General features: G+C 45.8%; 1 long non-coding RNA gene across 3 annotated transcripts; it reads left to right on the top strand.

The window, feature by feature from the left end:
* The first annotated feature begins 2,496 nt into the window (after nt 1–2,496).
* On the top strand, nt 2,497–18,082 carry LOC140652694 (uncharacterized). Of its 3 annotated transcripts, XR_012042922.1 has the most exons (5): nt 2,571–2,637; nt 7,357–7,500; nt 8,863–8,982; nt 12,372–13,231; nt 17,790–18,082. It is a non-coding gene; the product is annotated as an uncharacterized lncRNA (long non-coding RNA). The 3 variants fall into 3 exon arrangements; XR_012042920.1 differs by lacking the exon at nt 17,790–18,082 and having other exon boundaries at nt 2,497–2,633; nt 12,372–16,023; XR_012042919.1 differs by lacking the exon at nt 17,790–18,082 and having other exon boundaries at nt 12,372–16,023.
* The last annotated feature ends 8,275 nt before the right edge of the window (nt 18,083–26,357 follow it).

Genomic DNA, 26,357 nt, shown 5'->3' with positions numbered 1-26,357 from the left:
CTAAGGCAGCAGCTGTGCTCTGGCATTGCATTTTTGGACTTCTGTGCCTGCAACTCCCTTGCAGCCCTCACCTGAGTGCCATGACTGGGGTTTTCATTTGCTGTCATGCAGTTGCACCCTCTGAGCAACGCAGGATCGTCCTTTCAGGCACACCTGCACTTTGTGTACATGTCCTTGGCTGAAGAACTATGCATAGAGGCAAGAGGAGCCACTGTCTCGGGGAGATACTGCTGCTCATTGCCTGCTACTGCTGAATACTGGAGTGCAGCCCAGCAGAATTAACCTACGAGATCACAAATTATGCACATTGCAGCTAGGAGTATAATTGCACTACTATTATGTACCCGATTTCTTTAAAATAGCATTATTCTACTGTTTAGAAACGTGCCCTTAGCAGCAGCTATAAATATACTTGCATTCCACAGCAGGTTAATTGAACATCAATTAAAATATTTATTGAATAACTTATTAATTGACCATAACTACCATGTTATATGAAAAAATTGTTTAGAGATGTGAAATTATATCTTAGACTTGTGTAGTTACAGCTGATGAAACTGTAATTTTATATGGTACATTGAGAAGAAGCAGTAATACACCTTTTTTAAGCCCTCTGATTTTTAAGCCCTCCTACTTTATGAAACATGACTATTTGTTCAGATGGTATTTTAAAATACAGATGACAAATTAAAATGCTGCATAAGCACTTTCCAGGTTACTTTTTGAAGCAGCAGAGGCGAAGCAGGAGGTGCAGTATCTTGATCTCCATAGCATTAAAGCACTTTATCCGCTTTTGTGAGGGAAGCATTTGGTACGCACAATGCACTGAGGAGCAAATGACAAAGAGGAATCTCTGGCAGCAGGACTCATAAATTATGTTCCCAACCCCCTCCTCTCAGTGACATCCTTGCAAACAAGCTGACCCTGCTTTCGTGGAAGCATCCTCAGGGTTGCATGGCTTTTGGCTGCCAGCCTCTCCCTCCCCTCCTCTCACCTCAGCATCACGCTAACCTGCCCTTTCCTACCCTCATCTCTCCTGCCTTTCACCTTCCCTCTTGTTTTCCCCTGCCATACTACTCTCCTAACCAAATTTAACTCATCAATGGTGATGATAAAAATTAAAGCAGCAGAAACAAATACCACCACCCCTACCAAAACAGTTGGCAGGTCGCTGAGCCGGACACTAGCTGCTCCTACTATTCCCCCTGCTTCGATGGCAGGACTGTATTTTCAGATGTATAACCCACAGGCTATTTTTGAAAAGAAACACAAAAGCAGTAAAATCAGTGAATGCCGCGATTCAAGAGCCATGCCAGTAATTACTTCTGTAGGGTTAGACCTTTCCTTTTCCACCTCCAAGCACAGAATCGCTCTGCTCTTGGTGCTGGTCCAGGTTTCTAGAGTTTATTTTGAAAGCATTACTGGGAGCTATCTCATATAAACGTTGCTGCTTATCAGCTGCCACACTTTTAATGGTGAGGGATGTCCACAGGAATTAACACCATTTGCACAGAAGAAGCGTGGGCACCGCGTTTGCAGCTTGCCAAGCTGCGCCAGATTGCATGTGAGCAGTGATGTTCTCCAGAGACGCACACGCGCGCGCGCTCCCTCCTGTAAAAGATGTCAGTAGCTCTCTGCAAAGCTCAAAGCAGAGCTTTTTGCTTGCCTCTGGCTTGGGACTCCCCCCACACCCCTCCCAATAGCATCAAGACAAACAATAAAATGACCTTTGTAATGAGAAAAAAATGACAGGCAATTAGTATCCTAGAAGGGAAAATATGATGCTATTACTGTTTCTTTCTTGTTATGCTTAATAGATTAACTATGCCTGTAATTCAGTAAAAGGCTGTTTGTGGAGGGCATGTGACAGGGAACAGATGCAGTGAATACTGTTTTTAAATTCTCTTCTTTATTCAGTTACTGAGACTGAGACTCTGAAAGAGATTTCCTCCCAGACCTACATGGGTTTGATTACTGCATTCTGGTATTTTCACATAGTTTAGGCTGTAGTCATGCTACCATGCAGATTTTGGTGAAAAGCCCCCTTTTTATTAGACTTTTTCCATTACTTAATACAAAGGCCCCTTTTCCTGTAATGCTTTGTCACAAACTGGGGGCAAAGAGAGATTTCCTCATGTTTGGCTTGTACTTCTGTGAGTGCCTCCAGAATATTTAGAAAATGAATTTAGGTAAGTAAGCATCAAAAAACCCACTCGTATTGAAACCTTGGTGCCTTTGAGATCAATGGAAATCTCCTCTTTCAGAAGGGCCAAGGCTTTTTCCTTAGATCTTTTTGGCTTTTGGAAAGTATGAGGTTGGCTGTTCGGGTTTTTCAACAGTACGTCTTGTGGTGTGTATTTTATTTTATGAAGGTTTGTGCTTCTCTGATCCCTTGGTACCCATTTCCATTGCAGTAAAACGACTCTTACCCAAGCAGCCTATGAAAAGGCTTCACCCCCTGCCTGGTTCCTCCCAAATTTAAAGGGAGGAAGGTATCAGCATGTTTCTAGCTAGATGTGAGAGCTGTTCAGTGGGAAAGAAGGTTTCGGTATGGGAAGTACTGAGAGCCCCTGATGAGTAACTTGATCTTCTTCGCACCAGAGCAGGAGAGGAGGAAGGGGATCGTTAGGACTGTGAGTAAGTGCCATTAGTTTAAGCAGCTATTACATGCTACTTGAGCACTGTGAGAAGGAAAGTGTGTCTGCTTTCTGTGCACACATGCAGAATTGCTTGTGAGGGTCCCCACGCGGCCGTGACTTTGCTTGCGCAGTGCCATGGTCAGCAAGCAGGAGCAGGGTATTGCATTCCTGCGCTGAGCAGCACCCTTGGGAGCCGGCCGGGAAAGAGAAAACTTGTCCGAGCTACTTTCTCCTGACCTCATTTCAGCTTTACGATCCATGTGGATGACAGACAGCTTGCTGAAGCCCGGCAGCGGCGTTGCGGTGGCTGTGACGAGCAATTTAGATAAATGAACAGTAACTCCCTTTCTCTTTGGATGCCTTGTCAGATGGGTCCTGTTCCAAAACAGGCCCTCTGCAATAGTCTTACAGAGCTGGGGACCTGGGGGGACCTGGGGGGAACCTGGGGGTCACAGCCCACCCACCTGCCACAAGCATGGCTGCCACCTGGAGCTAGGATGGAGCATTTGTACCTACGGTCGACCTGGCTTCACCCGGCTAACTGGGGTACAAGCAGCAGGGCAGTGTCAAGCCCCACTGTGTTGTGCAGGAAAGGGAGAGTTGTCTTTTTCATCTCTTCCCAGCTAGGGAGAGGAAATCAGGAGGCATGAGGAGCCTGAGAAAGAGTCCCTTTAGCTGCACCATAGGGACTGAAAGTTTTTGTTTCCTCCTAATCCAAAGGAGCAGTGAAACTGGAGACTCCCAGGTGCGGAAGCCAAGCAGCAATGGCATGATATAGATGCCTGAGCCCTGGGGAGTCTGTCCTTCTTGGTGGGGGACTGGAAGGTAAGAGAAGCCAACTGCTTTCTAGCTCTAGATTATGTTCCTCCTGGGTGTTGTCAGCTGGAGGTCTGATGGTGGCCTCTCTCCTCCACATTGAGCGGAGGAAAGCCAGGCTCCCAGCTAAACTGGCCATAACAGAGCACCTGCCTGCAAAAAGGTGAGGCTCGGGTTTCTTCCACCTCCCTTCCCCCTCATCTCCTGCTTCCAGCACTGCATTTTGAAGCCCCCTTCCAGTCAGGCACAGCAGCAGTGGGCACACCTAGGGTGGACATGGCTCAGCCCAACAGTGGGCTTGTCTAGATCCCCTGACGAGCAAGGGCAGTATGGCAGTCCTTGAAGACTTTCTTCCAACCTGTTTGCCTTTCAGCACAGCTCTCTTGAGATGGACAGCCTGTTAGCCTGGGCCCTGGCTGTTTCCATCCCGTCTGGGATTCCCCACCTCTGGTTTGTGGGGTCCATGGCACCACCTCATGCAGCATCGCTGTTCTCCCCTGACCAGAGCTTCTGTGCTGGATGCTTCCTCCCAAGTTCTTCCTGCTCTCAGCAGCTACTTGGTTCTCATGGTAAATTAGGAGAAAGGAAAAAAAATTGCCTTTGCCTTCTCTTAAAGATGCTGTTTGACAGGACTGTGATACAGCTGGCTGCCTCTCTTGGGAACTGGAAAGAGGAACCGTCATGTTGGGATCTCTCTTGCGCTTAGAGCTTGCAGTAACCTCTTCTATTGCTCTGGGATTTTATTCTGGAAATGAAGCTGATGGTTTCGGGTGATGAAGTTTACTAGTCTCAAAAAAGATCAGATTAAGAAGTATCAAAGCTTTCATATCAGACAAAAAGGCAGGAAAGGGGCAGAAGGATGTAGCACCTGCAGGGCATCTCCCATCCCTTTGTTTCAGCTTGACATGGGACTGGGGGATGCAGTAATTAGCAGAGCTCTGTCTTTCAGTCCTATGTCGTGTCACTTGAAGGACCCTAAGACCAGCAGCTGCGCGTCCTGAGGTGTGCAGTTATCAGCAGATCCCGCATCTCGTAAGCACTCGTAGCATCTCGTAGCATCCCGCTTTCGTAAGCACTTCATTAGCTTGGGCTCTGCACTGGGGCCTCCAGAGAAATTCCAGGTGTGAGGGGAAGAGGGCAAGAGGCAGGAGGCGAAGTCAGGTTTGGGGAGAGGTGGGGAAGGGATGAGGGGGCAACAGCAGGAGTTTGGCAGTGCCAGGGGACGGAGGAGAGGGGTGAGGAGCCCAGGAGAGCAAGGCTTTCCCTGTGCTCCAGCGTGCTGAACTAAGCACGCCATGGCTTATGCTTGTGGGGTAATGCCAGTTCATTTATAAGACCTGCTGACTGAAGGATTCTGCATGTGTGTGTGTGTATATATATATGTATCTATATATATCTTTTGGCTTCTGGGGTGTTTTTCCCAAATAGCTGAACAGACAGAAAAGCCCTAACAACAAAGGGGCATTTACACATTCAGATGTGCCCACTGATGGTTTCCTAATCATAATCTGGCTCTCTGCACATTTGTGTGATATTTATGGATAGGAATCAGTTACATTTTGGGAAAAGGGAGCTACTAGAGCAGGAAGAATAACCACAAAATGGTAAAACATGAGGGGGGGGCGGGGGGGAGTAGTAAAATGTTAACTGTATTACCACAGTAGCTAACAGCTTTATCACGCATGCTGGTAAGAAGAGATTAAAAAGCGAAGCAACCCCACTGCCAGGGTGATCCGAACCCCTGGTTTGGCTGGGACAGGGCTGGAATACAAGACTGAAAATAGCAAGAGGCTGTTTTGTCCCAGACCTCTGTCTTGCCCTTGTGCCCTGTGTCAGGTCACGCCATGTCACCTAGCACAAGCAGCATGTCCCTGCCACATCCGTCCTCTCTGGTTGCCCCTTCTTATCCGTTCGTCTGCATTACCTTCTCCAATCAGCAGGTAATAGTTGGTCTTCTCATCCCACCAGAATTCCTTTCATCCCAGCTTAGGAAAAGAAGCATACATCCTTAAGTAAATAGATAATGTACCTAAATAATATTGGTACGTTTTACAAGAAAATTCCAGATGCCAGTCTTGCTCCTCCTGTCCATGTGTTATCTGCATCCTGCCTGAATCACACACAGCACAAAACAGCCCCTGTCTGATTTTCCCTGGCTCTGTCATAATAGAAGGTTAATGACAGTGAAAAACATAAACCTAAAAATCCTGCTAGCTAATGTCATTTCCATATTTAGCTCAGGAAAATACCAAGGTACCTTTCCAAGCAATGCAAATGAGCTTGATTAAAAAATCCTGCAGAAGACTAGCGTATTTGTTCAGGCCAATGAAATTCAAAGTATTGCCATAATACCTGCCTTATAAAAATGCATGTATTTCTTCAGCTGTGTGTATTTAAACCTTTTAGCAGTTCTAATGAGCTTTCAGAATGAAGCTACTACAGCAATCAGCTTCTGTGTAACAAGCAACATTTAAATATTAAAAACGTAAATTAGCTAAGCTGGTTAATTACAATTTTCCAAATATTGCAAAAGTGCAAGTAAGACTATTAACTGCTTTGAAATTCAGATATCAGTTCCTCCCACTCAGGGAACATCTAGTTCAGTAGCGAAGATGAAGTTACAGAACAGTCTCCTGAGCTAGCCAAAACAATATCTGCTTACTAGCACTAAAAGCCCTGCATTTCAGATGCCATTCAGAGATGTTAAAACTACACAAAAGGCTCTGGGAAAGCTTTTTTTTTTTTTTCCCAGATCAGAGTGTACCAGTTTGTGGAAATAAAAACGTCTTCCAGGAAACATAATTTCTGGTGAAACACAGGCAGATTTCTACCAGAAAACCTGGCTGGTTTCTTCCTTGCTCCCTGTGCCCATGCCTAAGGATGCTCTGACACGGGCGCTGTGGCCGGCCATGCCGAGAGCTGGGCAGGCTGGGTCCCACCTCCACAGCCTCCCGTGCCCATGAGGACCTTCCCTCACTAAGCATACGGAGAAGCATTTGTGCTGGGTTTATCCACAGCTAAAAATGTGCAGCAGGCAGCGCTTGAGCTGCAGTTGCTTCCATCCCAACTTCTTCATAAAAGTGACCCTGGCAGCAAATGTAATATCAGGAGAGTATTCACAAAAGCCAACTGATGAGGACAATATCTTCATTTTGTCTTAGAGAGCACAGGTGATTGTAGGATGGCACTCAAACCCATCCTGTGAACCCATTTCTTTTAGTAGAAAAAAAGTAGCCAGAATGCTTTTAGAAGTCACTCACTAGGAATGTCCCCAAAGTGCCAGCCTGGCTCTTAGACCCCCTCTGCTCTGCTTATAGCAGTCAGCCACTGCACACACCTCCATTTACTGAAATGGGTGCAGGCACAGAGTAAATGGCTTAGCAGGAGGATGACAAACAGATCCAAAATTATAAATGTGCACATCTCTGGGTGTATCATCTGCCTGTACTGCTTCATGCTGGAGAACAAAGAAGGGGAGCAGAAAATTCCTCCTCCTCTGTCTTCACTGGAACTGACCGAAACCACAAGGAAGTCATCCCTCTTTTAAGAGCTCTGAATGTTTTTAGTTTCAATACTGTGAACATATACATATTATTTTCTCATTTTTGCTTTATACATTGCTGCAATTCAAAAGCTTATAAGAGATAATGTCTTGCAGAAGTGAGGAAAACGTCTGTTTGATTACTTTCTACTTCTTCACGGGAGTAAATGGGTGGGTTTTGTTGTTGCTCAAGGAAACTGCTTTTCAGTGCTAGCTCTGCAGTGGTTATGTGAGCATTTATGTTTCCAAGGCATCTCAAGATTTTGCATGTTGCCTTTGTTTCTTTTTAAGTAATCTGTAATTTTCCATCTGTCTCTGACCCACCCTGGTTTTGGCTAAAATCCCGGCTGGCCCGTTCAGCTCTGTCTAAGGTGGAAATGAAGCTCCAAGCTATTTCTGGAAGACATCGTGTATTAGAAGCTATCAACACTTGGTGGTATCTTTTCATTGTAAACCCCTTGTTGGCTTATTTTGGAGTTAACGCCAGGCAAACATCTGTTAAAAGTAAGTGAGAAAATGAAAAGGTTTGCTCAACTGACTTTCGACTGCTTAATAAGAATTGAACTGAATAACACTTGTGTCATTCAAGCATACTGTAGACGAGGACAATTGTTACTGTTAACACCTAAAAGACACGTAATACTTCAGAACAGCCAACAGAATAGCTGCTTTATACTAGCCTGAGTAACCTTTCAGCTGAATTAATAGTAAGTTAGTCATTGCGATGATAATCTCTTATTTATGTTATCTGAGTGTCTGTGGGTTCCCAGTCTTGGAAGATCCCCTGGTTCTTGGCATTGCACATAATGTAAGAGACTGTCTTCCCAAGAACGGTTATAAACTCTTTGGGACTGGGACAAGCAAAGGAATTAGTATTGTCTCCTTTTCACAGATGGGAAAATGACACTTAATGGTACAAGACCATTTTAACCAGAAAGCCTGTATCAGGCCTGGAGGCAACCCAGTTCTCTTGAATCTTTCTGTCCTAAACGTCTCTCATCTCCACATGTCTGTTAGACCTTACCTTGCTAATATATGGAAATGAGCATATATGTGAAATTCTATACAATTTTTATTTTGCCTTAACAATGCTTTTGTCATTATATGTTTTTTGTTGTTGTTCTTGGGCACCTGAGAAAGGAACATGCTGGTTGTAAAATACCATTGTTGAGACACTGGATCAGCTTTAATTTCACGGCATTTAGAACAAGGTTGTTCTAGCCAGTGGAAGGGAACTGAGTGTCTCTCAGCTGCATAGAAGTGATTTTAAAGATTATCTTTGTGGTTACTTCAAACTGTGAGGCAAGACGGCCTGTTACTGAAGTAAAGTTCAAAAGGACTAGACTCAAAAGGGAAATAATTGGGGTGTATAAAAGCAAGAGCTGAAATAATCGTGTTGATTTCTCTGCAGAACAGACTTTATCTAGTTTTCCCAGTCAGTTCCCTTTAAAAGGATAATGTCAAAGATGTTCTCTGTGATGGCAGTGCTTCAGTGCCAAACTGCAGCAGCAAGGAGATATCAACAAGTTCTCTATACGCAGGAGCGGTATTTGTATGAAGCATCTCCCACTCAATGTCTAAGTGAAGTCCTTAAAAGAACCCCCACTACCTTATTTGTGCTCAAATGTTAGCATCCTAATGGTGTTCTTTGTGCCTTAAGATTTAGTAGCAGGCATAAAAGCAACAAAACCTTAAATAACCCCATCAGCAGGAGGGAGAAATGCAGAGATGGACACTCAATGGTTCTTTGAAGCATTCCATGAGCAAACTAACCTACCGACCAGTGCTAGTTAAGATTCTTGTGGTTCTCCTTCCTTTCTCTTGACCAGTTTCTTTTACTGACTTGACTATGATTTCTTTTTCTAGGACAGACAACTGAGGGGATCCACAACTACTTGCCATATAATCCATGTTCATGATTCTTGGCCAAGACCAAAATTGTGGCTTCATCCAAAATACCTCTGGGTTTCTTTACAGCCGCATTAGGTCAGATTCTGTTTTACTTTCTGTTTCTGTCTGAGGAAAGCATTTCATGTCTGACAATTACAAATCAATACGAAGTTCTTTGGCACAATTCCTGCCTGATTATGAGCAGTGAGCACTTTAAGTTCATTTCTTTTGGGGCTGGAGGGGGCGGAGGGGGTAATTGCTGGTTCACAGGCACAGATACTTGCTGTAGTTGCATGTTTACAGCAAAAAGTGGGGTTTCTCTGCCCAGGGCATGTTTCTGCTTGGAGAAGCTACCCTTCGACATATGTGCACGTGGCATTTCACTGCTTCAGCAGAGCAGCCGCTTTTGAAGGATTTGGGGTTTTTGGAGGGGTGACTGTGTGTAACTAATAACAGCTTCATAATCAACAGGCCTGATGACCAGAGCACAAACACCTCAAACCATATTTGTTACCAGTTTTTTCTCTGGTAGCAATTCCAAGTCAGCTATCTGCAAGGAGAGCCCTTAATTTTCCTGAGCCTGATGGCCCACCATCAGTGGGCTCGGGGTGTTTACATTTTGTTTGCTGTTTAGGTCTTTTGAGTCATGAAGAAAAGTACAGGCTAGCTCCAAAGCCCATCGTCTTATGCATTGCTTAAGCCCATGCTTACGATATTTGTGTTATCTTTCCTCTCTCTGATGAAAGGAGGGTAGAACCGGTGCACAAACCCATTGCTAGCCTAATGAGATATTTAAATTACTTTGAATGGGATCAAGCACAGTGTGTGTGCTTGATCCCCTGCACACCGAAAGGAAGAAACTGCCTAGCAGGATGGGTGGAAGAGATGTCCCCAGCTTAAGGCTGGCAGAGGACATAGCTTAGGGGCTCTCAGAGAAAATTATTTCCTCTCATTTTTTCCATCTTGGGAGGCACAAGAGATCCCCGCAAGTCAGCTGCTTTATCCTCTTCGGGAGGAAGCCTGGTAGTTCCTATGTTGAAACAAGAACGGAGGGGGAGCTGGGGACCTCCATCCTCGCCAGCACCCTGGGGACCATGGCGGCGGTGGCCGTGTGCCCCTCACGATCCTGCGCCACCATTGACACGCAGCTGTGCCAGAGCCTGCGGAAGGTGGCCAGCATCGCGGTGCGGGTGCAGGTCAGCTCTGCAGTGTGCACAAGCTCTTTTCTCCCTCTGTTGGGACTTCATCATTGTACGAATGGCATTAGTAAAGGGATTAAATACTTCCAGATCACGTCAGCAGCACCTGACATCGCTTCCCAATCCACAGCAGCACAGTGCTCTTGGAGCATAGGACAAGGCAGAAAACATCCATGACCAGAGTATTAAAATCTCCGTTACATGCTGTTGGGCCGGGTTGCTGAAGGCGCTGTGGAAATGGTGGGGAGAAAAGATTCAGAAAGGGAAAGGAGGAGAGGAGAGAGGAGAAATTATGCTACAATTATTTTGTGGGGTTTTTTTAGGACCCAACAGAAGAGTTGAGATGTGCAGTAGCAACTGTATCACTGAGAAATAAATAGGATGCCGTGGAAATATATGATGAGTATGGAGAAGAGGGGAATTGGTCTTGTATGTTGTAGATAAACTTGAATAATGAGGTCACATACTGCAAGCTTTGTAGTCCAGCTTCATTTCCTCCACACATCATTTGGTTGTGTAAAACCTATTCATCTAGTTATCTCCTTCTAAATTTCCTTCTACTCTGCTGCAGCCATTGATGGGTCTTATCTCATTACCATATGCTTCTCTTGGTCAGGAACCATTCTTTGTGGGCAAGATTACCCTGGCAACAAAACAAAAACAAATGAGAAAGGAGAAAGATGTATCATTCAAGATGGCTGTGTCAAAGATAATACTTGATTTTTTTATTTTTTTTTTTTCCCTGAGAACAATTTTCATACTCTACAATGAAGAATGAGAAGGTAGTTTGCAGTTGGGATTTGTTACATGGTGCAATTTCCAAACAAATATTCACAGAAAAATGTGGGTTTGTTTAAGTAAGTGCAGGAAACAAAAGCTTGACTTTGCTGATGATTTTTCCTCTCTCCCCATGAATCTTGGTATCAAAGGAATAATCAAAAAAAGAAGAGACTCCAGCACCAATTCCTGTAACTACACAAAACAGCAAGTTAATGCTACAATTCTTTTTTTTATTTTTATTTTTTTCTGCAGAAGACCTGAGTTTATTATGTTACAGTGTGAGGAATGTTTATATTGGTAGCAGTTCTCCGATGAAGGAAAAATATTAGTTCAGTTATAGCCCAGGTAATAAGTGAAATCTGAATCTGACCTATGCTTGGCTAAACATCAATCCCGTCAAAAGAAAATATCTTCAAATTTTAATACAGCAAGCTTTTAAAATATAAAGGGAGGAAATGTCTTGACAGTGTCCTTTTAAACAACCTTCAGAACCGCGAGCGCCATTTCTGAAAGTCTATTTAAATTCCTGTAAGCATCTGAGCGAGCGGGGGGAGAGCAGGCAGAGCGACGGATAACAAAAATCAATACAGGCTTTTAATAAAGGACAGTGGCAAAGGAGAAAGAATGTAAAAAATTATAAGAACAAAGAATTGCTGAATGTCTAGTAGTATTTCAGTCACTTTCATCTGGCTCAACCTATTGTTCAACCTCCCCCAGTTAAGATAGGGGGGTGTTAAACCTTTTTCCAGCCAAGGAATGGAGCTGAGTAGAGATGGAAGGAGAGAATGGAAGCAAGCAGCCTGCTTTCTTCCGTGTGCTTTTTTTAAAGCTGAGAATAATTACATGAAAACACTTCCTGGCCTTTTCAGGTTTTGAACGGAGGCTTATCAGGAGTGTCCGTGACTCTTTAGCACATGCAGGCCAGCAGTTATAACTACTGTATGTGTCGAGCAATGCATTCACCTTGTGAGGGCAAAAAATAACTAGTGGCTCCCAGGCATCCATCACACTGTCATTAACCAGGGCAGCCCTTCTTGTCCAGGACTCCCTGGGCATTGATCTCAGGGCTTATGACGAAGGAGGCTTGTATCACTTGAATAAGAATGAATCTGCTTTATAATGCAGTTTTGCAGCTACTCGAGAATAGGGGTTGCTTTAAATATTAGTAATTCGTCTGTTGGATTCACAGGGATGGCAGCAAAAATTATTAGAGGTGGAATTGTATGTGCATTAAACGGGGTTGGCAAAAAGATTGGGAGAGCTTATGTACCTATTAGGTCAGCTCTGTGGGGAGTATGAAGCTTAAAAGGTGGTGCTTGAAAGTCACAGAGGGGCCCAGCTGACTCATTGGCCTCCTCCATCCTCACCAGGGCTGTTCCCGGTAGTGTGTCCTCACATACTTTGTTCAGCCCAGTTTTATGAAAGGGAATTCAGGCCTACTGCACTCTGTTGAGTTAATCTTTTCCTTTTTTTTCTTCTTTTTTTTGTGGGATCTGACACATGCAGCTGTGAATCCTGGCTTAAATGTTGCTGCCCTTCTGTGTCACTGTACGGACACAGACCAAGCAGGACCAGAAATGTGAGGAAGGTGCAGATGTCTTGGCTTCTGAAAGCCCCCGCAGATGAACCTCAGTGCCATCGGCTGCTGAAGCCCAGCCAAGCCCTGCTTGGGTTCAGGTGTGCATGGAGAAGACCGTAAGTTGCATTTATGCCACTTCAGCCTCCTCCTCATCTTGGGATCAGCTGGAGATGGCCTTGATCTTGGTGCTGCCAATGAAACAGACCGCTGGACCACCCACAGTCGGCCACCGCTGCGGAGGTGCTGTGCCATGCAGCTCCCCATGGAGCAGCCCTCTGTGCCGGGGTGGGACGAGACCACAGGCAGGCTGTGCAGAGCCATGCAGGCTGCATAAATCCGGTGCCCAGCTTGAGATGAATTTATGTTCCTTCTTCTCTTGCCAGGCTGGAGCAATAGCCCAGCAGCTGCCTCCTGCTCGACTTCCCTAGGCTGCTTCACTGTCGTGGCTGCAGAGCTTTGGGTCCACCTCTGGAGCCTGCTCCTGTGTCATGCTCAGCGCTGGTGCCCCAGGGGATCAGTGCTTCCTATCAGCATCGCCTCCAGGGGCTGGCTGGGCTGGTTTCCACTGAAGCTTGAAGCCAGATGTGGTTTTTTCCCTAAGAATCAGTAGTTTAAAATCCAGTATAAAATGACATGTGGGGGTGGGGCAGGAAGGGTGGTCTCCAGGGATGTGGATTTTGTCTGCATGCACAAAGAAGAAAAGCTTTTTGCTCCATTAGTCATCCCGTAATGAAACGTCTGGCCTCCAGAGGCGTCGAGGATGTCGTGATCTCATTGGAGTTGCAAGGTGGGTTTCTCCAAAGACAGTTAATAGGATCAGTTAAAGCTTTTAAACCAGCACCAGCTGGAATAATCTTGCCATACAGCAGCTCACCCAAGTGATGTCGGGTGCCGTGCATGTGTGCGCCCAGAGGGTAGGAAGGGGAGAGCAAGGGCACTACAGTGGCTCACGGTGATGCGATGCATCACTGCTGCCTAAATATATGATACAAATTGCCCCTAACACTAAACAGCACTTCTACTCACTGTCGGTCAGCCAAACAGAAAAAGAAATAATTGAATCTGGGCGCAGCTGCTTGGTGGGCTGATGGAGCTGCGAGTGGCCATGGCTGCATGGAGCAAGCCTCCCCGTGCGTTTCCAATGTGGGCCATCTGGAGCAAGGTCCTGCCGGCTCATCTCTCCTGCCCACGCTGCTGTGGGTGCTGATTCCTACCTGTAAGCACCAGGCAAGCTTCAGCAGGGACTCCTTTTTGGCATGCCACAGTGAATTGCATTTTTCTTATCACTGTTATTGAGTTATTTTCACTAACTGTACTGAGAGCTGCAGCCCATAGGGTTCATCTGGCTCCATAAGACTTCTCTTGCCTCCAGCTGGTGGGGCAGCAGGCCACCAGTCTCCAGGCATCCCAGTTTTTGGGAACCCAGCACAGGGCTCGAGTGACAGCGGCACGGCTGCATGGTGGCACAGGGTGAGCCCAGGTCTGGGTCCTGGCTGGAAGAGGTGACAGTTCCCCCTTGGGTTTTGGCCATGCCTGCTGCGTGGGGTCTGCGACAGGAGGGCTGGGCAGTGCCGTGGCAGGCAATATGTCAGGTGCAGGCTGATATCAGGCTGATAGGGGGGTCTCTGGTGGGATTTGTCAGGTTATTACAGTTTGGTGCCAATGTGAAGATGCTTGGCAGGTCTGCAGTGAGCTGAGCACACACAGGCATACCCAAGTGCAATTACAGCATCCAGAGGCAAATTACAAGTTTTAAACTGCTCTTTGCAGTTTGGAAAGCCGAAATTATGAAGCTCATAGAAGAGTGACAGAAGGATAAGAAGTAACTAGGAGAAAGTAATAATTAATAAGCATATACAGTCTCATTTGCTGCACTCACACTGGGAGGACTGTAACAGTACTTTCCCGTGAAATGTCAATTAAGTGGTCAACATCCTTTGAGGAGCAAAGCAATGCTTTAACTTCCTGGCCAGTGATTGCTAGGAACTTCTTTGTGATTGAGCAATCTCATTAACTGGAGTCTATCCGTTGCAGAACTAAACCTAATCTGTAGGTAACCTGGTGTGTTTGCTTATTACCATTTGGTGATAGTATATAGTTCAGTGGCAATGGACTTGCAGTTAGACAGAAGAGAAATGGGGAGAGAAAAGATCCCTGAACAAAGAGCCTGTGCTTGTGCCTGTGACAGAAATATGATCCTTTGCTTCGAAGGAACATGAAATAGGTCTTAAAGCTTTGTCATCTTCCTGAATGTTGCCAGTGATGTACAGATAGGAGAAATGGCAAATGAGGCACAGGTAGGGCAGCGGCACACAGCAGTCTGCATCACCTGATAGTCTGGTTGCTGTTAAAAACCATGCACTTAATGCAGCCAAGCTCAAATCCAGACACCCGAGGAGATAGGGTGCACAGCATCCTTCTGGGGGAAGGGCAGTGCTTCCTCCCAGGAAACTGCGGCAGACTGGAAAAAAGCTGGAGGCCATGCTGAACACGAGCTGCTAACCCAGCCCTTCTGCCAAGTGATTAAAGGCAGCGGAATATTGAGTGGGAGTAAATAGGATATATTACCTCCACGTTTGGCAGCAGCACACTGGCCAAATGAGTCCATTTCTGGTGTCAGCAATTCAAAAAGGATATTGAAAACTTGGAGGGGATTCAAGTAAGAACTAGCAGGATGACAAAAAAAACCCCCACAAAAACATGAGGAAGCCTCAAGGAGAGGAGTCTCTTTATCTTATCAAAAGCAAGGCTAATGCAGCCTGTGAATATCTACAGAGGAAACAAATAATTTATTAGCAGATGATTCTTCAGCCTAACAGACAAATACATAGCATCATCCATCAAGAAGAGCCTAAGACAGGAACACTTTAGATTAAAAATAAGGTGCAAGTGTCTAACAAAAAGAGTAATTAACAATTAATCTCATTAATAACTACCATAGATTGCATTTTTTTCCTGCTGAAAGAGATGCTCTGGTTCCAACAGGGGTTAACATGGAAGTCTGAGGTCCATGTTCTGCAGAATGCCAAACCAAATGATCTCGGTCATCTTTTCTAGCTCTGCATTTGAATCTTGTAACTTGTTCTGTTCCTAATTCAATATGGGAAAAAGGTTTCGTTTCAGTATCTTTAATTTCTACCAAATGCTTTTTGCATTCATCTTCCAGTGTTTTCGATTTCCTGTAATGAAATTTTGGCTGATTTTTAGCTCTGTCTGCATAAACATTGCTGGCAGATAACGGGTAAGGACTTGTTTCACAATCGCGCTGCAATATCCAAAGCTTCATAGGAGCACTCCTTAACATAGCAGGCAATTATGAAAATAAATGATTAGATTATGAATCTGCTTCTGTCCTCAGGGAATTTCAGCCAAAATCCCACCCTTTTTTACAAAGAACAGTCAGGCCTTTTACCAAGGGCTTGCAAAGTGGGGACTGAAAAAACAACTGGTTGAGCCCCACATATCACCTATAACCATATTTTATTGTACTTGCATATTGCAGATGTGTATTCAGGAGTACATAATTTAAAAAATAAATCTTTCATTGTTAGTTTGTGTGAGATTTTAATTTTTCAAAGCTTTTAACTCCCTTTCTTCCAGTAGCCACATTGTTAGGGTGCTGGAAATTCAACGCAGCTTTCAAAAGCTGCAGGATCCGGACTGGTACCTGGTACTGCAATGAGCTGAAAGTAAGGTGGCATCAGGAGAGAGAGGAGCTAAAAAGAGCAAGTGAGGATGACAGTAACAGATGTGTTGGACACTGGTTTGCTGGCTGGAGCCCCAGTCCTGCGGGCACTGCAAGAGGTGCACCGTGACGGTCCCCACGGCTGCGAGAGAGCTGCAGGCACGCAGCAGCTCGCCAGGTGCGCGCCAGCACGCAGCAGAGCGACCTCGCAGCGAAGCTCTGCTCGCTCACGTGGCATCAAGGACTGGTGGCATTTTTTGACACGATGTGACGTCTTGTTTAAATGCGGTGCTTGCTGAAATGCATCTCTAACCTGATTTTGCCTAGGTTAGTCTTGTACGCTGTAAAGTCCACACCAGGTGAATGTTAAAAGCTACTGAGCTACAGGGTGAATATTTTACACTCATTTTCTGGGGGAGGGTGAGTATCTGAGCTTAAGGATATCTTAAATCAGGCCTTGCTAGGTACAGTGACTCAGTTATTCTACTGCTTGCCACGCCTAGTCTGTGCCTTGTGTTTAAGAGAGCTAAAATTTCCTTTTTTGAGGGATCCCTGGGTTAGACCATTCACTGGTTTTAGTATATCATTGTCACTGTTTTATTACAATGATATTTTAATAATTATTATTGTTGGTATTTATTACCCAAAGAGTTTACAAGGCTATGGCATGTGGACACATAATACACGGCATTTACATCACCATTATGAACTGATCATATGCATACGCTAAAGCAATAATAAAAAAGCAGCTGTGTTTAAGGAGATAATGTTGCCAAATGCTGCATGTAAAATTTGAAGAAAGAAGATTTTTATTAGGGTTAGTTCAAGCTGTTCAGTTGGTTTAAGACGTCTGTTTGAATGACTTGTACAACTCACTTTTCCACTCCTGACACAGAGCAGTCAGAAGCTCTTCTAGTTTCCATTTTTAAATAGTCTGGTATGTGCAGACACGGATTGATAACCCAGATCAGGCTGATGAATTGGGGCAATGAGCTCCAATGAACACATTTTCTCCATGAATTTGGATGGTACAGGCACACTTGTTTGACCAGCTAACTTTGTCATTTTTTTCAACCAAAGTGGAGGAAATAGAGGGGAAAATCCAATACAAAGAGCATGGATTGTGGTCTGGACTTTGAGGGCATCCACAAAAGGATTTGATATTTACAGGGGTTTAGATTCAGTGTTTCAGGGCTATCAGCTCCATTATTAAAGTCAAACTTTGTTTTCAGATTTGCCATGCACAAACATGCAGTTAATACAAACCTTCTGTGTTTAAATAACAATAATTTGAGGCACCAGTAAGCACAGACAAATTCTACTAAAAAACCTTCAGACCTTTTTTCCATGCTTGCTTTAGAAATCACCCCAAAGCCTTGGCTCAGACTTGCATTTCTGTTCCTCTGAGAAGCCTAAAACCTCACGTGTTCAAAACACACACCCCCTAAAATCAGAATTTGAGGCAAATGTGGTCTACAGACATGTGGGAGCTGAGACTGAGTCTTCTGCTAGAAAAAGACAAATCAGTTTGGTTTTGTTAGGTCAGTAACTGGTCCGGTCTGGGTTTCTCAGTCCTGTCATATGAAGGCAGATGTGGTTTTGTTGTTGCTTCCATTTTCTTATTTTTGTTTCTTTTTTTTTCCTTCCCTTTTCATAAAAGGTGCCTCTTGTCTAAGGCTGTATTTCAAAGCAACACTCCCCACTACAGGTCAGCAGTGAGAAAGAGAAAAAGCCATGGCCATTCCATGAGGAAGGCAGATAATGACTGGGAGTTTTTCATCAAATGCTCTTTCCCCTGAGATGACTGACCCACTGGGAACTTAAAATAAAATAAGTAAGATAATTCTGTGCTCTTATAAATTCATAGGCAAGCCAATTTGCTAGTAAACTTTTTCTAGGTCTAGTTACTTAAACGTTTTTGAGTTTTTGAGACTAAATTAAGGCTAGGTTTTGGATGAGCAAGGGTACACCACAGATTTAACAGGGGTAAGGGGTAAGTCAGGGGTAAGTCAGTAACTGCCTGACTTAACAGGTGTAAGTCAATAACTGCCTGTCTTCATTCTGTAATTCATCAAGTTTTAAATTCTGAGAAGCTGTTCATAATTCTGAATATGAAACTTAGGGAGGTATAATTTTGTTCTCACCCAGCTGGTCTCCCTGCTTCTGGTCCTGAGCAGTTGGCAGCCTTTTCAGTGTCCCTGTTACAGCAGGCGGCTTTACACCGACCGCTTTTACAGTCTTCATAATGCCTCCTTCGAGGTTGAATGTGTCTGAGTCATTAGTCCAGAGCAAACATGCATTTGCCCCTTGCGTATGGGGAAAGAAGAAAATGCTGGGACAGGCCATGCCTGTAACTGCTTTTTGTATGCTCCAGCCACTGAAATGTGAAAACAGGAAGAATAGCAGCAGCAATCAAAAATGCCATCCCAAGAAAGTCCATTCTGAGAAACTCCTACAGCTAAAAAATAGGAGTATTAATGAATGTATTTTTGAGTACGACTTTGCACAGGACTTTGTTCTGCACGCATGCAAGTCACTAAAGCTGCTCTTATCGAACTTTCCGCTGGAGATGCTGTCATTTACTGTGAGGGTACCCACAGGAGGTAAATATCTCAGCCCCTTTTATTCAGCTGTATCTTCCTAAGACTTGTTAATATTTCATTTAGAGTTAGATGTATACATGATGAAGGTGGGATTATTTCCTCAGGACTACCACTCACTAAAATGTCCTCTATGAATCGTGGAAAGTGCATTGAACGCTCCTTGGTGCTTCACAAATCAGTATAGGAGTATGAGAACCAAAGTAAAGACGCAGTTGAGCATCTATGTCCCTAAAGATGTGTTTAAGCTGTTACTAAGAGGGTTATATCTGTTAAAAACAGACATAATCCAGAAACACGGCTTTGCTCTGTGTTCACATTTGTGTTGAAGGAGGCTCAGGTAATTCACAAGGAGGCTTTATTTACCCAGTAATGACTCAAGACAAAAAAAGTATCTTTTAATTACACCCCAGTGACAGAAAAGTATGAAAGCACTATTCGTGATACCCTGGAGACCACATGATATCTCGGTGGCAGTTGTTCCGTCCAAACAAAATTATATAAAGGAAACTATTTATATTTTGTCTAAATATGGTTCTCCGAGGATTAATATTTACAGGGGATTGGGGAGAAATTGCTTTCATATCAATGTACATTATTTAAATGAGAAACTGGACATTACCATAAAGGATAAAGGATCCCAGAAGAAGATAAGACCAGTGGCCCTGTCTGCTAGGACAGAGAAATGCAGATGTTGGGAGTCAGCCTGGAAACGTGACTCTCAGGGGCTGGGTTTTAACCAGTGCTGGCCCCGGCGAGGATGCAGATGCGGCATACACAACGGTGGCCAGACCCCAGGCAGACAGCGGGCCATGGCTGCTCTCTGTGAAGGAGGACGACGCTGGTTTTTTTGCAGTTGCTAGTTCAGTGGAGTTGCCTCATTCCTTTGTTTGAGAGAAAGGAAGACATTTTGAATGTATACACCTGAAATCCCGCTGCTCAGAATTACTGGCCTGGCTGGCAGGAAGCTGCAGCAGCCCACAGACCTGAGCATTTGTTTTGTCACAGGCAGTTTTGGTAACACACAAAGCTGATTTTCATAAGAAAGAGAAGAAAAAAATGATAGGTGTTATCTTTTATGTCCCTTATTAGGTTCGCATCCTGCCCTCTGGGTGTTTTGCACCTTTTTTGGAGGGGGAGCCGGGATCGGTCCCTGCTGCAGGCAGCGCGCTGCTCTACAAGGAATACGGGGGTGAGCTATTCCGGTCATTTCCCATACTTAAAATGTATAGCTTTGTCGATGTGATTTTTTTTTTTCTAAAGCCAGGCAGAGGGCAAGAGAGACAACCGCAGCCTTTCAAGGAAGGAAGGCCAATGGGAGTTTTTGGTGTGCTCCCAAGTCATTAATTAATATCAGCTGATGAGTCAGAAAAATGTGGCTGTCTGCTGACTTGTAACGTGTCTTAGTAACAAAACAGGTTCCTGTAGCAGCAGTTCACGGTTTCTAATGCAGAGCCAAGCCCTCTGTCAACCCCACATCCAAATAAAGGGCTGCCTTTTGCTTCCCGTTTGCTTGTCCGATCTCTTGATCCCCCTACTGACCTCTGCGGGCAGCCTTATGAAAGTAGTGTTTCTACAAACGTGCGGCATGCTGTATGTAAGTATATACAGATTCAAATTGAATCAATTAGACCAGATTGTGCCATATTCAGAGTATTTAATAAAACCGTATTCTCCATTTTTAAGACTGTATGACCCTCCGTGTTGAAAACTGCAGGGGTTTTGCAAAGCAGTTTCAGGTCATGCTCGCAGCAAAGCACTCGAGGCAGTTGCTGAAGGCATCCCTCGCCCCCTGCACGACGTGCCCCCCAGCAGCCTAGCACCGGTTCTCACTGCTCGGAGAAGAAAGCAGCTGCACCGACCGGGCTACGCCACTGCAGGCACCCGGCTGCGTCTGCTGCGAGACAATCTGCTCCTCAGGGTCAGCTGTGAAGGAGCAGAACTACGGAAAGGGAAAGGCAGATGGCAAACGGGCTGATTTTGCTCTTAGCAGGAGGCTGGGCTACAGCGACAACCTGCTGAGGTCCCTTCCTACCTGAATCACCCTGTGATCCTCTAACCCACGCCAGGACCGCTCAGGATCACAAGCCCTCGCACCTACTCGCTTGAGTCAAGTGTTTGGCTCTCTGGCCGGTTTCCAGCCTTGGTTTTTGGCCACACATTTGCATCTATATCATCATTTTGTGAATTAGAAATCTGCCCCCCCCTCCTCTACCTCTTCTGGCCGTGCACAAAAAGAACAAGGGCATTTTAGGTTAGGGAAATTACCCCAGCCCATATTTTCTGGTGGATTTTTACAGCTTGAGATCCAGACTTGCTATCCGCTACCAAAGCTGAGAGACAGCGTTGTCCTGAGAAACCTTAGGAACCAGGGCAAGAGGCATTCAAGGAGCCTGAGCTGGCAGCCACAGGGGTATTTGTCATCTATGCTGCTATGTGGTACGCTTTGCTTCCTGAGATGCAAACTGTTGTGGCTACCCTCTCCTGACCAGAATAACGTTGTGGTAATGTTGCTGTGAGATGTCGGGCACGTAGGTCCTCGGGATCACAGTGGAGCTCCCAGCCAGCCTAGGGTCCAGCAGCATCGCACCTTTCCTTCCACAGTGGTGGGGAAGCTGCGCTGCTTGTTTTGGCAGGACCCACCGTCTGTCTGATCCAAGCTCTCACCGCCTGTCCCGCACAGTCGTTTCACTGGTCTTCATTCCCCTCTATGTGCTAAAAGTAATACATGAAATCAGGCAGGCAAAACTAGGAAAGATCACACACGCAAGGTGTTGAAGGAGCTCAGCACTGACAAAAAAGGAAAGGAAAGGAAAGGAAAGGAAAGGAAAGGAAAGGAAAGGAAAGGAAAGGAAAGGAAAGGAAAGGAAAGGAAAGGAAAGGAAAGGAAAGGAAAGGAAAGGAAAGGAAAGGAAAGGAAAGGAAAGGAAAGGAAAGGAAAGGAAAGGAAAGGAAAGGAAAGGAAAGGAAAGGAAAGGAAAGGAAAGGAAAGGAAAGGAAAGGAAAGGAAAGGAAAGGAAAGGAAAGGAAAGGAAAGGAAAGGAAAGGAAAGGAAAGGAAAGGAAAGGAAAGGAAAGGAAAGGAAAGGAAAGGAAAGGAAAGGAAAGGAAAGGAAAGGAGAGGTTGGCCCCTTTCCTTGCAGGGGCTGGGATCAGGGGAGAACCCAGCAGGACACCCACTTAAGGTACAACTCAAATCCATCACTCGTTCTCCCATGGTCAAGTAAAACAATTTGGTATTGCTCCCAGTGGACACACTTCAAAAACACACTAGTGTTTGGTTTTTCTAGCAAATGGGGGACTGAAAGGCGTTTGGGAAGGTGCATACAGACACATGGTTTCCTCGCAGCTGCTGGTTCATCTTCTCTGCTCCTCCCCAGAAGTACCAGGGGAAACCTTGTTGAGCAGATGGGCTCGTGCATCTTGCAGCCATTCCCCCAACCCCGAAGTTTGCCAGAGGCCACGCAGCTTGGAGGCAGAGAGCTCTGACAGCCCATCTCAGGACCGGTGCAGTGGTTCCTCTTCCTGGCTGTTGCCTCGTGCCCCTCGGCTTCCTCGGCATGCTTGGTCCCAGCACGGTGCCTGCTGTGGAGAAGCAGCAGCCGGGGCTCACCGGGAATGGCCACCGTGGAGCTGGACATCCCTGCTCACGTGGCAGGACCCAGTGCCCGCAGGAGTCCTGCTGCAGGAAGAGTTGGCATCCACATCCAATGGCTGCTGCGCTGGGAGGGGGATGAAAAATCATATTTTCTTTTGCAAGTGAAGCAAGGAAAGTCATCAGCATCAAGCAGTAACGCTGACCTTTAAAGCCCCTTTTTGGGGCAGCCTCTGCAGGGGCTCCCTGCGGCTCAGGGAGGCAACAGCTCTGGGCTGATCACTGGCTGCGGCAGGAAGGGCAAGGGGAAGGAGGAAGAAAAGGAGAAGGAGAAGGAGAAGGAGAAGGAGAAGGAGAAGGAGAAGGAGAAGGAGAAGGAGAAGGAGAAGGAGAAGGAGAAGGAAAAAGGAAAGGGAAAAGGAAAGAGGAAAGAGGAAAGAGGAAAGAGGAAAGGGAAAGGGAAAGGGAAAGGGAAAGGGAAAGGGAAAGGGAAAGGGAAAGGGACAGTCCAACCCTCATTTGTGCTTCAATCCAGCGGCTGGCTTTGGACTTTTCCCATGGCCTGGCTCTGCTGTATGATTTCATATGGCTACACATGTTGGTCCACAGTGACTTTCCCTAGCCAGGCGAGGCCACGTTTACCCTGAACAGCCAAGTCTTTGCCACGGCCATTACAGGGGGCAGACGAACGCCCCGGTCCCCAGCAGGATGCACCAGCCTGTGCCACCACCACCTGTGCCAGGAGGCACCTGAGCTGTCTCCTCCGCAGCCTCCCCGGCTCAGACACATCCCCACCAGCGACAGGAGCTGCAGGCAGCTCACCGCCCATCACCCCCCTCCTGGTTGCCAGCCCACAGCAGCCCAGCAGGCTTGTGTTGGGTGGAGAGGGCTTCAGCCAACGGCTTGTCTCTCTTCACCCAACCCGACCTGATCCACCTCCCCATGGGACCGCGTTGCAAAAGAAAACATCACCTGCAAGGTGCCCCGCAGGTTTCAGTTCCCTTGTGCCCGTAGGTGGCATGTCTTCCTGAAGCCTGTTAGTTTCCAATATGGGAAGCTTTTCATCTGTATTTAATTATACCCTTTTGGCCATCATCTCGGCCACAGTTTGATGGGGAAAAAAAGGCATTTCAAAACGTTTCCCTACATGGTATGACCAGCAGTATACAATGTCTGTATTTCACACTGGGATTTTGAACTGCGGTGTCCCCAGTCAAACAAAGGCACTGTAAATCTGGTCACTCCTTCGTATAGGGTAATGACTGCTCATGAATTATCTAAATTAGTTAATAGCTCTGATCAAACATGTTTACCTGCTAACGTAGAAAATAATTGCTGGGACACAGCACCATATAAGTGATCGCTTAGCAAAGGTAGCTGTGTTCCAAGCACCTGCCAGTCATTGCTAATAGGTTTTGAGATTGCAATTAGGTTTTGAGACCTAATTGGCAAATGAATTGTGTTTTTTAATGTGAACTGGGTTTTTTTTGTTTGTCTGATTAGGCTTATTTTCCTCCTGGTGAAGTTCTTTCTAGACAAAAACCAGTTAAGCTGGAAATCAGCTTATGAGGCTGTTCTGTTTAGCTTCACAGGTTTCTATCTTGCTTTTTTCCAGCTAGCTGCATATTTTTAATCAGTCTTGTTTGACAAGCTCAAAGGGAAGAACCTAACTGCCTTTTATTCACATTCAGTGGAAACTCAGGCACATCTCAGTTTAATCATGATCACTGAATCTGGTTTTGAGGAAAAAGGCTGCTCAGAATACATACAACCTCATGATGCATGCACTGTTTCTCATAAATATAAAGTGGACTAGGGGAGAGGGTAGGAGGGACACAAATGTTTTGACACATATAGACAGAAAAAACATTTTTTCTAGTAGTTAATTTTCAAAATAGAAATCCTGTGGGATTTCAAAATAGAAATAATTTCTACCTAATTAAATATTTTGAGAGGTTCATTTACATGCTTGTCCCTGTTGTGGGACTGGTGTTTTGCTGTCCATAATTGGGCACAGTTGGTCCCTTCTGCAGCTCCCCAGTGAACTGGTGGTACAGTCAGCAGCTCCCAATGTGTTCATGAGGACGCAGCCACAGCTCCAAGCCACCACGTGCCTGGGAGGGCATTTGAGAGGACCAGCTAAAATAATGAGAGAAATGATCACATCCCCCACGAGCTAGAATTTCAAAGATAAGCATACAAGCCCCATTTCCAACAGTGTTGCATGTGTAGCCAGTATTGTCCACCCAGTCTTTCAACTTGGAAATACATTATCTGAAAGTAAAGAAAATGGAAATGATGAGCTGTTACAGAGATTTATCCTCCTCTCTGCATGGACTCAGGGTGGGAAAAAAAATACACCTGCAAACATGAGTAGTACTCTGCACTAAAAATAACAGGGTAGTTTTCGAGCAGACTGTTTTCGTATGTGGGTGTCTCCTCTTCCTTTCTGTTTCTGTCACTAGGCTCCATGGATTTCTCCGCACAGCAGAGAACAACGGCCTGTTATCTTTTTGAGTGCCTCCATGTTTAAGACCTCAGCTGCAGGTATCCTGGGTATAAATTATCATAAACACACCATGCCTGATCCTGCAGAAGCAATGCAAATGCCCCTAAGCTGAGCAGTCGGCATCAGGGTGGCGTGGGAAGCCGTTTGCTCCTGTGGCCAGGGCGATTGCTGGCAGGCAGCCCTCATCCCCCGCGCAGGGAGGGGGAATCGGGGCGAGATGCTTATGGAGGGGTGGCAGGACCCTACACAGCCAGCTTCCCGAGTGCCCCAGGAAACATGTCCCATCCACTTGGAGATAGATCAGTGCTTGCCGGGAGGCTCGGGAGAGGGGAAGCAGCCCCCTTGGCCAGCACGCTCTTCTGAACCAGCCTCAGACCCGGGGTGAGCTGCTGCAGGGGAGGTGGTGGCTTTATGTATACAAAAACACACAAAGTGCTTCCTACTGTGCTGGGCGTTGGACCTTCCCTGGCTGAGAAGGAGGGCCCGGATGCTGCCAAGGCACTGATCTGTGACAGTGCTATGGGGCGGGCAAGCATCAGACAACCATGGCGTTGGAAAGCTCATGGAGGCTTTCCACCATGGGGATGCCCTGCAACAGTCCCGGCCCCCCAGGTGTCTTTTCCTGGGGCGGCTCCCCCGAGGCAAAGCCTCACCAACACCACCACACACCGGCTTTGCCCGCTGCCCTCGTGGGCGGGAAGGAGCAGCCTGAGCACCTCATGTCGAGACAGGGCTGATTTTCACTGGTGCCTTTTACATGCTGCGGGAGCTCAGGAGTAACAGATGGCAGCGTTCATTGCGTTGCGGTGGCATCCCCTGCCAGCTTCACATTGATCCGAGCCCGGCAGCGCAGGACAATCCCTCCCATTCATAAAACCCTGGGATTTTTATTGTTTCCTTTGACGTTTGGTTTTTGAATGATACTGATTTATGCTCATGAATGTCTTAGTGATCTTGTGAAAAATACCATGGTGGCATGGGGCCAGGGGCAGGGAGGCAAACCCATTTTTCTTTTTGCTTCAGTTCTCTCCCAAGCTGGGTGCAAACTATGTTCTGCAGTTAATGATGGAGTGCTGAGGCTGCCGGGACATTCTGCTTACGCAACAAAAGGAACAAAGCACATCTTTTAGCAAAAAGCAATATTTTTTTGTATCTGAAAGACCGATGGCACCCGCAAAGCACTGAGGCTTTGAAGTTGGTGTTTGGGGGAAGGTTAAGTGCATGCGGCAGTAAAGCTAACCGACAGCTTTAGAAGTAGGGACACCTAAAAAACCATCTCAAATAGAATAGCAATGCATATAAACTGTCCTGGATGGGGCTTTCATCTCTTTGCGTGTTATTATTTTACTCCTGTATTTGGATTTGAAGCTTACAAGGAAGAAAATTACACCTGCTGCCATTGCTTTTTAAGCAGAAATTAAAGATTATATTAACCATATGTACAAGGTGTGGAGGCTGATATCACGTGTTTTCTCAGAGATTGCTTGAAAGAAAAACATCCTCTTCCATAGTGCGTAGGTCTAAC

Source organism: Ciconia boyciana, chromosome 1 (genome assembly GCF_034638445.1).
Source record: "Ciconia boyciana chromosome 1, ASM3463844v1, whole genome shotgun sequence".
Classification (NCBI taxonomy): Eukaryota; Metazoa; Chordata; class Aves; order Ciconiiformes; family Ciconiidae; genus Ciconia; species Ciconia boyciana.
This window is presented reverse-complemented; position numbering and strand designations above follow the sequence as displayed.